At 35.8% G+C, this 14486-nt stretch overlaps 2 pseudogenes; one reads left to right on the forward strand and one right to left on the reverse strand.

Annotated features, from left to right (window-relative positions):
- Positions 1-1296: 1296 nt before the first annotated feature.
- On the forward strand, positions 1297-3776 carry LOC113351235 (annotated as a pseudogene).
- Positions 3626-8779, reverse strand: LOC113347856 (annotated as a pseudogene).
- Positions 8780-14486: the final 5707 nt, after the last annotated feature.

A 14486-nucleotide genomic window follows, 5' to 3' on the forward strand; every position in this document is an offset into this window, starting at 1 on the left:
TGGAAGATTATTCAGAAGTTGTCCTAGTGAAACAGTAATCTTCTGATTAGTCCATTGATCGGAATTGATTAACTCAAGATTGAGTTTGGATGAATAATCAGATTCAGAAGGAAGAGAAAGCGAATAACCTCTTGTGTCAAGTTCTTTCTTCAGTTTGGTAAATTCTATCTCCATCTTTTTACCAGCTGGAGCCATTATAAGAATGGGAATGACGAGTTTATAAGTAAAAAAAGATTTAATCTTGATCAAATCAGTAAGATTATAATCAAATCAGTGAAAGTAAGATTAAGTCACAAGGAAAAGAGGGGAAAACGTGAAGAATGATAAAGGAGATGGGGAAGAAGTAATGGACTGTAAAAAAGATGATGAAGAAAATTGCAGTATCAGAAGAAAAGAAAGAAGAAGTAAAAAGAAGAAAGATGAAGATGAAGGAAGATATATAAGAAAATTTACTCTCGTTTTCCGAGATTTATCTCATTTAATGTGAAGAATGAACGGATAGAAAGAAGCGGTTATAAGGACGTGTCAGATAACGAGTGGTCAAGAAGACACGCGTAAATTAGGAAAGCTCAAATTCCGGAAGTGTTTCGGCAAAACAGAATATGGAAAGATGAACATGTGCGATATTATAGAATGGAGATTTCTCATATCGCTCACTCTATAAAGAAAACGAAATGAAAAGAGGCAAAATGTAGGAGTGAAATATCGCACATTCATTATGTATGCGAAGTAAGGGTCATCTAATATAAGCGAAGATCATCGCACATAGCAAAATTGAGATGACGTATTTGATGATATCAGCATAGTCACGAGTAAAGTGTGATGATCTTTGTGAAGTATAAAGTGTGCGAAGTTAAGCGAATGTACATGAGCGATTGTAACGCACAGTGATTCCGAAAATAAGGGATCTATTAGCTGTCATCCACTATGTAAAATCCTATATAAAGGGAAGGGCTATCATGTAATTTGAGAGATCTCTTAGAGTGTGTTAGACAAGAAATTAGGAGAGAAAAAGTTTATCTGGAGAGCAAGTTGAGCCTTTGTATTATCTTGTATCCAACTTAAGATCTTAATGAGTAAATGAATGATTTTCACCATGATTTCTTAGTGTATTGTTTAGATTCTTGTATGGATGTGGTTGTAGGATTTCCTGCAAATACAAGTCTAGCTTGTAATATTGGAAAGCTCCCTATGAACAAATCAATTCACAAGTAAGAAAAAGCAATTAAGAAATACATGACATCGTCTCCGATCTCTTTTCATGTGTGATCAAAAACCAGGTTTTTCATACTCAAGATGGCCTTTGATTCTTGTTATAGTAATTTAATTCGTCTTCCGGCTTTGTGCAGTCATGAAGGAATGGAGGTTACAAGCCCAGAAGGAGACAAAACGGTTGCAGCAGGAGAAGCTACTAAAGGAAGATTGAATCTGAAGGTATGACTTGGGCATCTTTATTCTCTTTTTTTACCAAAGCTAAACCGTTTTGGCAATTTTACGAATATTATGTTTTGGTCTATATTTTTTCTTTATTCCAATTGAGTTCTTTGTTTCTTCCTTTGCAGGAACAAAAAGGTCTATGGAATATGGTGAAAAAGTCAATTGGGATGGATATTATGTATTAGGGATTCTTCCACTCTCCTACTTAGAACCAAGAAGCCAACTTCAGAGAGTGGCAGAGGTGAATGCTAGTTATTGTTGATATATTTATAATACTATTCCCCGCTATCAGTGAAAAGTTATAAATTTGCCTCATTGTTCCCCTTGCAGTCGATGGGGTCCTCTTATTTGTTGGAACAAGCAAATGAATGTGAGGATCCTTATATGCAATTGGTGTACGCTTGTAAGTGCTTTGTTCATCCTTTGGTCGTGAATTTATTTGCTACATGGCAATACTGAAATTCATCCATGGTTATCGATTGTAGCAACATGGTCAATGTCCTTCTTCTATGCCATAAGCCGGACGTATAAGCCATTAAATCCTATACTTGGTGAGACTTGTGAAATGGTCAATTACGATGGTATTACATATATTGGAGAGCAGGTGAGCTTCTGACGACCATCATATCTCTTCGTTGCCTTTCCTTTTAGATTACTTTCTCTATCCCTAGACAATGTTTTCTTGCTATTTGGCTTCTGTTCAGGTGAGTCATCATCCCTCAATAGATGTTGTACATGCTGAGGATGAACATTTTATATTTGACTCTACAAATAGTACAAGGACCAAACTGTTGGGAAATTCAATTGATGGCTATCCTATCACAAGGTAAATCATGATCTGTTTGTTTGTTCCTCGAATAGATTTCTATACATGTATGTAATCCAAGATGGTAACAAATTGAATTTTAATATGTGATATCTAATTTTCTGCATGAAGGATGTTTTATACCAACATAGTATGAGAATTAGCTACTAATTGATAATTTTGGTTTAAAATCACTGAAGTTGTAAAAAGTTGTTCTATCATTATCCAGGACGCGTATTACCTTTAAAAGAGATGGCGCTGTACTAGAAGAGTATACTCCTCCTCAGCCAAAATTACACAACCTTATATTTGGTCAAATGTGGATTTCCTTCTGTGGCGAGACATGCCTGACGAACTTGGCCACTGGAGACTACATTGTGCTAAAGTTTCAACCATCTGCCTGGAGGTTTAGGTATGGTTATGTTTCATCTATAAGTATAAAAGTGTGGCCTTTCAGAAGAAGAAAACTAAGCAAGATGTGATGCATGAACATGAATACCTGGGCCGACGAAAATCAAATGTTAGTCATCCATCCAGTTACTTTAATGTGCAGTACTAGTAGCACTAGATTTGGAGTGGATGAATATGTTTATCCTGCCAAAGTACCCAAAATACTTATGACTGGAAAATGGACCGAGTATATGAGTTATCAACCATGCGACGAGGAAGGAAAACCGCTTCCAGGAACTGAACTAAAAGAGGTCAGATTTAATATTAAACGTTATTATTCATTAAAAAAATTGTTTGTACATGTTTAAATGTGAATCTTTAATTACGGTTTAGTATGATTCTGAAACAAATTTTATTCCAAAAGTGATATTTGGTGTTGTCGGATTTATTTTATAGGCAGATCCGGAGGGTTCCCGATGTTCCAGTAAAAGATAAATATCAGTTCACATACTTTTCATATAAGGTAAACAGCTTCGACACTGCACCCAGGCAGATGTTGGCACCAGATTCCCGTTTACGTCCTGATAGATATGCACTTGAGAAGGGAGATGCATCAAAAGTCAGCCATGAGAAAAGCATCCTGGAGGAGAGACAGAGAAAGGAAAGCAAAAAGAGAGAAGCGAACGACGACACGTTTACTCCAAAATGGTTCGACTTGACTAATGAAATGGCGAAACACCAATTTACAAATATAATGGCAAGTATGATGAACACAGGGCAACAGTGAATAGCTTCAACATCAACGCCACTGAAGTTGATGTACAACCAACGGAGTTTGATCCTTGGCAATATGGACAAGAAAAAATGCCTTAAACTTATGCAGCTTTACTCTAAAAGACCATTTTAAGCCGTTGAAGACTTAAGAGCAACCAACACTGCTTCTTAAGATGATTCAGTTGATGATTGATAATGAAAAAATCTAATGAATCCATCTATCTCAATACTTCTTCGTGTATGTAATCAAAAACAATTACATTTTTAACAATATCTATATTCAATATTCCCAGATTTATCATAGTTTACAAGTACACATTATACTCTGGCGTAAACATCTTGTAGGACTTTTAAGTCTTATGGGGAGCTTTACAGAAGCTGAAAAGCGTTTTATCCAGGGTGTTGTCATTAACGTGAAAACCAGAAAGTGCGCCAGAAAATCCAGAGACTGTTGTTTATGTTTCGCACTGAAGAAGGTTTCTTATGGATGGCCAAGTCTCTCTACTAGATGCATCTAGGAGAGACTCCACCAGTTCTGCTAATGCCTTGTTCGGTTTTCCCTGCAAACAGATATAATAAGAATTTGAGTCACCAACAGAAAGTCCACTTCATTTTGGTCTGAACAAAGGAACCCCATGTAGATACCGATACACAATATATCATGAGAATAATTGACCATGTCCATAAGAAATGCAGTATTAATTCCAATACCTCATACGTGCCAGCAATTTCAAGACAGTTTGGCAGCTCGGACGGAGTCAACATGAGCTTCAATATTCCGTTGAAGTTTGTCTCGGACTTTGATTGCATCCCAGTTTGCTTGTTTAATAGCCACATCTGTCGCCATTGTAACATCAGCATACTACAAATAACAAGTTTTCCAAAACATGGGCTCTCATAAATCCCAATTTCTAGGCATGTACTTGAGAGGATTTCATGCAGGTAATGTGGCCTTTCAGTAAGTTAACTTCGCATTATAATACGTTTAGGTAATATATTTATTTTTCATGCTCAGTTTATATTGGTTATACATGAAGGAAATATAAGGCTTTTGAAATACCAGCACATCCTTTGCCAAGTTCTGCAATGAAAGATTGAGTACAATCGTGAACAGACACAGCAAATGCATCTCCCTTCATCGCCTTGTCAAATGCATCCTTAATATCATACAGAGTCTTAGATCGACCCAACACGGAGTGATGAGCAGGTTGGACTAGCTGATAAGAGCAGAAAAGCACGTGCAATTAAAATGATTGGAGTTTTATCAATTTTAATAAGCTCATACATCTGGTACCATTATATAACAAAAATGTCATTCTGTTTGCACATGATCATACATTTGATACCAAAATTTAGCAAGCAAAAGAAACTTGAGGCTTCCATTTAGATATATATCCATTGGAAGGGAGCCTCCTCTCTAAACTGTAACGGTCAAAATATTTGGTAGTAATTAAATAGTTAATTCACAAACATCATATTTGCAACAATGGAAGAGACTATATTTCTTTCTTATTTTGGTGAATGGACAAAGTTCATTAAATTAAATATTGGAATTAAAATATTAAAACTCAACGAAATAAAAGGAACATAGGCAATATTTGATACTCTTGTCTCCAGATTTTGCCGCTTTGCAGTCCCAACACCTCCTAAATAAAAAACTTCCACATCATACCAGCATGAAGAAGAATAAACTTAACACGTAAAAAGTGTAAAGTGAAATGTCTTAAGCCAAGCAAGGTTTTCTAAACTTTTGAGAGATTCGTGATTGAAACGGCACATGTTATAAAATAAAAATGTAGGGCCATACGGAAGAAAAATCGCTATTGAGGTCTCTGTGACGGAAGCAGGAAAATAGACATTAAAATTTGAACTTTAGTTCTGTTTGGCAACTAATTCTGGCAGCGGAGATTGATAATAACCAGGATCGACCCAAAAACTACGATAGTAAGATGGCATCATTAATCGCCCCTTGGAAAACGAAAACCAATTTGGTAATGCCAAAATCCAAAAGCTGAATGCTTATCAAGGTCCATACTCAGCTAAGTTAGATACTGTTGAAGTACTCACTCTGACAGACATTCCTCAAGGATTAAGCTAGCTTCTTTCCGAATTCTGAAACAGGACCGGACTGTACAGACTCCTCCAACTCGCACCATTCCTATAATAGTTAAAAGAAGAAAGACGCGTTATTTAAGGTTAAACAAGAAGTTTTTTAGAAAGGAAAGGATATATTAAGAAAAAAGAAGAAGCTGGGGGTTAAACAAGAAGTTGTTAAGTGTCCATGAAGAAAATGAGCCAATAATATCTAAGATGACGAAAAGAAGAAACCAAGCACGGGGGACAGGAATTACCTCATTCTCTACTAATTAAGCAAACTTTTCACTGGCGATTTCTTCACAACAAACTGTGGCAACCATGACCTACAGAGTGACGAATGAGAAAAATATAGAGTCAATGTGTTTGAAGAAAAAATAGTCAATGTGTTTGAAGAAAAAATAAATGTATCGGAGAATTTCAATCAAGTCTTCATCTTTTGAAGGTGGATAAAAAGCAAAAACTGAGAGAGTATTTGCGTTATCACCTTGTGAGCAGGAAGGTCGAGATCCTTGTTCTCCTTGATAATTTTCCGTATTTGTTGTGAACTAAAGAGAACACTGATGCAAAAACTACAGCCTTCGGTCTCCAGCGAGTCCACCAGGAGTAATAGAATGGTAGAATCGCTGTCTTAAAGCAGCCACCTTCATTTATATCAAAAAGTATAACTATATTAAAGACGTTTCACAGATGATGGGAAGACACTTTGTTCCTTTTTCGCTTACTTGAGAAAGTGCAAACCTAAGGATCTAACTTAAATAAGTGTTCACTTCTAATGTATATACCTGTTCCTTGAACTTCTCTTCTTTTTCCTCATAACTGTTGAGAGCTGCAACCTCAACCTGCAAATTTAATGTACTTACATATAAGTTGCATAACACGGAGTGACAATAAAAAAGTTCAGACTAGAAAATTCGCTTAATGGGGTATCTTTGTGAGCTGGTTAAGGAATTTTATCCCATATCTGTTAAGAACGCAATCATAATGATCAACAAGTTCTTTACACTGCCGAAAGATTAGTGGATCGGTTACCTTCTGAATATCTTCGTGCAAAACATGTTCTAAGTTTTCCAGTGGTGTCTACAAACAAAGAAGGGAGAGAGGTATGTAAGATAATTTAACAACCATTAGTGACAGACAAAATGAAGACTTGGATCAGACAAGAAAAACTTTTAATAATTAAAAAGAAGCTGAAAAAATGCACCCTTGTTTCGTCACGTATGACAAATAGCAAAGCTGTTTTACGTGGACTGAACAACCGCATCATGACCTGTTAACGAAATAGCAAGGCAAGAATTAGCTTCGGAACCTTTAAGATGAAAAAGACTAGCTGGCATAACAGATGAAACATGTACCACAAAAGTACCTGAAAGACAGTCTTTAAGAGTGGCTTATTGGCAGCTTGTTCACGGCCAATGTCATGACACCACCTTCAATGATAATTGTTTAGGAGATTCAACAAAATCGAACTTTAACAAATTGCCGAGCAATTGAGAAAAAAAATTGGGTTACAATAAAGGAAGAGAGCTTACATGTTTATAAGTACAATATCCGAAACAGCAAGAGCAAAGAGGGCACTCTGCTTCTCAAACGCGGTATCATCCTGAAATAAATCAGTAGTATTGCATCAAAAGATGTATGCAAAGATGTATTTTGTTACAATTTTATTCGGTAATATATCAAGGATAATGAAGTGATTATGAGTAAAAGTAAACGTAATGAAAACAAAATTAATTAGTATTTCAGGCATACCTCTCCTCTTTCTCTTCCATCAGTACCCTCCAAATCCATGACTAGTGTACAAGGTTCAATATCAGCACATTTTTCCATCCAAATACCTTTAGTGGTCTGAGACCTGAGAATGAAAAAGAACTTTTATACCTCTGGTAAATTTCGATAAGAAATCATGAATAAATATCAAAGTAACAAGAAATGGAGTCAGTAAATGATGATTTGGCAACTTGCCTTCCTCTAAAAGCATCCATCTCTCTAAAATTAGTACGAAAAAATGATTCAAGAGTGTGTGTCTTTCCTGCACAAATTACAGAGTAGAAGATAGTCATCATAACTGAACTGCTGAAGAACTTAAACCAAAACGCGATAAGTCTGTAAATATCTCTGAGATGAATGATGACAGTTCGAACAAAAATAGACGGTTCACGGGAGCTTGGAACGGTACTAACAAATCAAGTTAAGCCAAATAGTTGGTTGATTTAAACAAAGTCATACCACTACTTTGAGGACCCGTGATGGAAACGACAGCATAAGAAAGTCGACATTCAGCCAGCTTAACAGCCTTGGAAAATCTAGCAAGGCCATCGACATTAAATGAACCATTTCCGTCTATAAGTTGAGTGGAGCAACATTCATCCATTTGCTCTGAAGAATGAAATAAGATAAATTTCACATTAGAAAAGAATAATGTTGTAAAGTTAACAGTATACGAGTATGTAGAACTCCTGATGATTCCTGAATTTAACTTCAACACATTGCATTCTTAAGCTACTCAAGTTAACTTCATCCAAACATTGAGATCGACATCGAGAGGTCTGATCTTGCAACTAGGTGTCAAACCAAACACAGGATACATGAACTTGACACAGAAGGTTCATCTCTATGTTGTTCCAATCATTGATCAATAATGTTCAAAATCATTACTAACTTAATCATTTCCCCCCAATTTGCAATCCAAGATTGAACTCCAAATCACACCAACCTCTTACATGATTACCTTCATTAATAAGAAGAAAAACAAAAACCCACATGCAGACTTAAATTACTAGTCTAATTACATACACCATTTGAGCTTAATCCCAAGATACAGATTAAAACCCAAGTTTCTGTTATCATGAAATTCAATAAATTCTCGTCTAATTAACTGATTCAATAACCCCAAATCAAAAATTGGACATCTTTTAAATAGTAAAACCTAAAAGGCTAAAACCCAGAAAGAACAAAACACAAAATAAAAATAACACTAGAATTCAAGAGTTTTTGAATCAATCGGATCATACAATAAACCCATTAACCAGATTTCAGTATTAAACCCAGCTTCAAACTAATCAAACTAGAATTAAACAGAGAATAAAAAAGGGGATTGGATTGGAATAATACATACCCATTGAATTTTAGGTTTAAGATGATTTGGTGAGACTGAAATCAGACGATGACGTGATGATGATCAGAAGAAGAAGAAGGAATTGAATTTCAAGATCTTCAGAGCGAAGTAATTGAATTTAGGGAGAAAGAGAGAAAAAGAGGAAGGAGAGAAATTAAAAGAAAAAGATCGATCTGAAAAAATAAAATATTATTTTAAGCCACCAAGATATTTTTCTGTTAAAGTGAAAAAAAAGGAATTCAAACAAATACTGAAAGTATACGTATTTTCTTCTGTGTTCGTAATATTTTTTTCTGATAATAAGAAAAAGTTTATTGCCTCTAATGAGGCGGGGTTTTATGATCTCTGGCTAAAAGATCTCCGATCACAGTACCAAAATTGTCATAAGCTTCAACATTTGATGATTTCTCTCGGACTGACTTAGCAATATTGTCAGCCACCTCATTATCATCTCTACCAACAACGGAAAGTTTGCAATAATCAAAAGTGGAGACTAGGTATTTAATCTTTTTTATTAGATTGGTATTTTCCCACTGAACTAAGAGAGTACTCCCAGCAATAGATTGAATTACTAATTTGGCATATGGTTCCATATGAATTCTTGACAGCTTCTTTTCCTTTGTCCAAGATAACGCTTCTCTAACTATCATGCACTCCCCTTCTTCTGGACTTAGAATTCCATTCGAGTAACTCCCTTTAATTCCAAGATATGCCCCTGTATGATCATGTAAAACAACACCACTACCAAATTGGTTAGTGCAGTATTCAAAAGATGCACCAACAACATTGAATTTGAGCATATCATCTGAAGGTGGTTGCCAACAAGAGTTTGGGTTAAGAGGATGTACAGACAAAGCATTAGTTTCACCATGTAGATGTGGAGCCAAAAATAATTAATTCTATGAATGGAGTTTATAGGGTTTAGTTTGACTCCCTGGAAAACATCGCATTTGTCCTTCCATATAACCCAAATGCCAATCATTAGGGTATACAAGAGAGCATCTTCAATATTATTATCAAACCATCTAATTCCCATTCAGAGACTATAGAATACATACTTCTCACTGAATTAATGTTAACCTCAACACCTCTCCAAACAGTTCTGCCATGGCGACAGTCAAAAATAATATGTTCCATTGTTTCTTCAGTATGACCACATATATCACAAGATGTATCACTGTTGCAGTTGTACATTGCTCTTTTGTACTTTGTGCAGTTGATATCTCTAATGTATTTCCATGAAAACAACTTTATTCTGTGAGTTGTACTATAACTCCATAGGGATTACCGGACTTTGTCATTAATAGAAACTCCATTGACCTGAACTTCACTATTGGATAAAGTTAGAATTTTGTATGTGCTTTTCACAGAGAACTTACCATCCTTGGCAGGCATCCAAATCATCTTATCTTCTTTAGTTTTATCAATGAAAAGATCATGTATTCTTCTGGAAGTTTTGTGATCAAAGAGAGTATCAATGAGAGGGAGATTCCATTGATTAGTATTTTGGATCATCAGTTCAACTACTTCACCATAAAATCTGTAGGTTTTCATTAGAAGGAATATGAGGTGATTCATACCTGGAATCCATCTATCCAGCCATATTTTTGTTCTCTCACCATTGTTGATTTCCATGAAATAATGATGTTGAAGAATATGTATACCTTTAGTGATCCCATTCCAGGCATAAGAACAATTCTTGACTGTAAAATTCTGATGAAGAATGTCATCAGTCTTGAAGTATTTACTACTTAGAACTTGAGACATTAGTTGATTAGGATCATTGCAGATTCTCCATGCTACTTTGGTAAGTAAAGATAGATTAAGCTTCTCCAAATCTCTGAAAGCCAGTCTACCTTTATCCTTGGAAATGCATAGCTTGTGCCAAGCTATAGGATTAGAGCCTTTATTTGCATTGTAGCCCTAAAAAAACTTTCTTTTTATGGAGGTAAGTTGACTGATGAGATTATCTGGAAGTTTAAAAGTTCCCATTTGATATATAGGGACTGAGTTGAGTACATGTTTAACCATAGTGCCCCTTCCAGCTTGAGATAAAGACATAGAATACCATGCTGAGAACCTGGCCAGAAAATTATCTTTGATTTCCTTGAAAGCAACTTGTTTTGAATGTCCAAGAATTAAGGGTGATCCTAAATATTTTTATTTGGCATTCATTCTTTTAACTCCAAGAGTTTGAATAATAGCTTCTACAACTTCAGGCTTTGTATTTTTACTGAAATGAATTGCAGATTTCTCAAAATTTATTACTTGTCCAGACTGAGAACTGAAATTATGAAGTAGCTTCAATAGATGATTCACTGAAGAAGGAGTTTCCTGAGTGAAAATCAGGCAGTCATCTGCAAAAATCAAATGGTTGATGGATGGAGCTTGAGCAGCCACTTTAATACCTTTAGTTGTGTTGTTTTGTTGAGCAGCAGTGAGATGTCTAGATAGAAATTTCATTGTTAGTATGAAAAGGTAAGGTGATTGTGGGTCACCTTATCTTATACCTCTTGTAGAGGTGAATTCTTCATAAGGGCTTCCATTTAGCATGACAGAGAGTGTAGTGGTGCTGATACATTGATGAACCAGATCACAGAAATCATCTCCAAATCCAAAATACTTAAGAAATTTGATCAAGAAAGGTCATTCCAACCTGTTAGAGCAGTTCTCGGTCGAACTCGCATGCGTTGGTATCTCAAGCATGTTTATCAAGTTTAGTTGTCAAAACTATATGTCTTGATTTCTAGACTACTTATAGTTAAGTCTCGGTTAGGACAGGTTAGTGTAGTTGAGCTCCAGACTCCATGGAAAATATCTTACGAAGACGAAGAACTACTCAAGGAACCAGTGGAACTTCATCCGACCAAAAAGGTATGTGGAGACTTGAACTTATCTACCACTCAAAAGTCTATTCTATCTTTTACTCTTGAGACAAAGTCGTATAAGTATGATAGTTTTCATACATACGCATTTGATATTTCGAGCCGAGTTTACTCTCCTATCTTTTATCTCGAAATACGTGGTGGTAAAAGCTTTTGATTTAACCGTTGTTCATCTTTATCCGTGATGCAATTCATGAAGATGATTCGATATTGAAAATTGCTTTGATGACGATGGTCGTGAATAACGATTGTTATAACATTATAGAAGAATGTTTCAATGATTGAAATGTAGAGTTGAAAACATGTAACCAACTACGGATATAGCCATATATAGTATGTTCGCACATTAGTGTATAAATCCATATACTGGAAACCAAGAGTGTGCACTTGTGCATACGGTATTGGCGAAAGGAGACTAGTTGGTATGCGTACCCGTACGCGTACTGGCGGAAGTTTTCGAACCGGAAATTTCTGCTGAGGTTTGTGAACTTTGCAAACTTAAAAACCGTCACCTCAGGTACACGTACCTGTATGCGTACCATCGGAAGTTTTCAAACCAAAAATTTTTGATGGGTTTACAAACCCAATTCCGGTGAAGCTAGAGTACACGTACCTGTACGCGTACCCAAGATGGTTATATCTCAAAACGGTAGTTCATGAACTTAAAACAATAAATAAATAAGGAATGCAATCTTTTCAAACCGTGGCTATATTGTTCATGATTGATTCAAGTGAAACAAAACCGATTTTATTTCAATTATGTCTATTAAAGATCTAATCAATTGAACAACTCTTGAACTAGTTCTTTTGAAGTAATTTGAACTAGTTAGTGCAGAAGATGAATACGGTCAATATGAAAGTTGCTCATGTGGCTACCATTGGTGAACCATTTGTGAACCAACCAAATGTACACGTTTAGGTACGGTTACTCAAACCTAAATGAAATACATTTCATTTGTAAGTGATAAGATACGATTCGATCTAACGGTTGAAAGATATTAGCTTGGAGAAAATCAGGTTGATTATCTAACGGTAAAAATTGAATGCTTTGTTACCAAGGTAACTTAGATTGCAAACCCTGATTTGAAAACTATATAAGGAGAACTCTAGCATCTGTGCGAACCTAATCCCCACACCTCTTGTGTGATACTAGTTGGTTTGCTAGAGTCGATTCTCCTTTAATCGTAGGTTTCTTCGTGAGACCCTGTCGATTAACGACTAAAGACTTCATTGGGATTGTGAAGACAGATGATACTACTTTCATTGTAGTTTGCGATCTTATCTTTCTATCGTATGAGTTCAATTGTAAGATTGGCTTGAGATTTATCTCCGATAGGGCAAGATATAAAAAGTAATCACAAACATCTTCTTCTCATCGTTTCTGATTCCGCAACATCTTGTTTCGCTACCATACGATTAAGATTGTTGTGAGGTAATTGATAACTCTAGGCTGTTCTTCGGGAATATAAGACCGCATGACCAATTGGTTCATGTTCACCTTGATTATTATCAAAAGACGGAACAAACTTTAATAGGTTTATTTGTGGAGACAGATTTATCTATCTTATAGGCTTTTCTGTGTGAGGCAGATTTGTTTATCCAAGTCTTCGACTTTGGGTCGTAGCAACTTTTAGTTGTGGGTGAGATCAGCTAAGAGAATCAATTGCGCAGTATCCTGCTGGGATCAGAGACGTAAGGAGCGCAACTGTACCTTGGATCGGTGTGATACTGATTAGGGTTCAACTACAGTCCATACCAAAGTTAGTTTGTAGTAGGATAGTGTCTGTAGCGGCTTAACACAGTGTGGTGTTCAATCTGGACTAGGTCCCGGGGTTTTTCTGCATTTGCGGTTTCCTCGTTAACAAAATTTCTGGTGTCTGTGTTATTTCATGTTCCGCATTATATCGTTTATCTTTATAATTGAAATAATATAGGTTGTGCGTTGTAGATCATCAATTAGAATATTCGATCTTTGGTTGTTGATTTAAATTGATTGATCCTTGGATATTGGTCTTTGGTACCATCCAAGTTATTCCTTGTATTTGATAAAAGACTCGCTGATTATTTTAGCTTGAGTAACATCAAATCAAGAGAAGAGATATTAACTCCTTGAGATACTTTTACCTAGATTGAGTCTGACTGTCTAGTTGATTCTATAGAAAGTATATCGGAGTTAGTCCATACAGATTGCTAAGCGAAATATTGGGTGGTGTTGTTAGACCCCCGCTTTTTCACAACCTGTCAAAGGCTTTTGACATGTCTAGTTTGAGTGTCATCCAACCTATTTGTCCTCTTTTTTTCTTCATTGAATGAATGATCTCTTGTGCAATGATTGTATTATCACTTATTAATATTCCTGAAACATAAGCTGCTTGAAAAGGAGACACAATCTTGGGCATTATAGGCTTCATTCTGTTTACAAGAATCTTGGAAATAATCTTGTAGGAAGTGTTACATAAACCAATTGGTTTGTAGTCATCTGCACAAGTGGATTTCTTCTTCTTTGGTATTAGTGAGTTGAATGTCGTGTTGAGCTGCTTGAGGACATTGGATTTTGTAGAATCCTGCTTGAAAGACCTCTGGACCAGGTGCACTCCAGTTCTCCCTACTTTTGAGGGTGTCATGTATTTCTTGAGATGAAGGTAATCTTGTTAAAGATACATTATCTTCAGCTGAACAATTGATGGCAGAATGCTGTAGAGATCTTCATTAAACTTGGATTGATAGAAGTAATAATGCTCTTGAAGTGATAAGAAATATGAGTGGAGATGTCTTCTCTTATATGGAGCCAAACACCATCATAGTTATGTATAGAATCTATATATATTGTTCCTTGTTTTCCTTCTATTATCTTTGATATGGAAGTACTTATTGTTATAATCCATTTCTTTGATGAAGGAATCTCTAAACTTTTGCTGATAAAATTCACCTTGTATTTTGTGCCATTTGTGTAGCTCTTCATTGATGCTAATGATTGAGTCAT

This window comes from Papaver somniferum, chromosome 2 (genome assembly GCF_003573695.1).
Source record: "Papaver somniferum cultivar HN1 chromosome 2, ASM357369v1, whole genome shotgun sequence".
Lineage (NCBI taxonomy): Eukaryota > Viridiplantae > Streptophyta > Magnoliopsida > Ranunculales > Papaveraceae > Papaver > Papaver somniferum.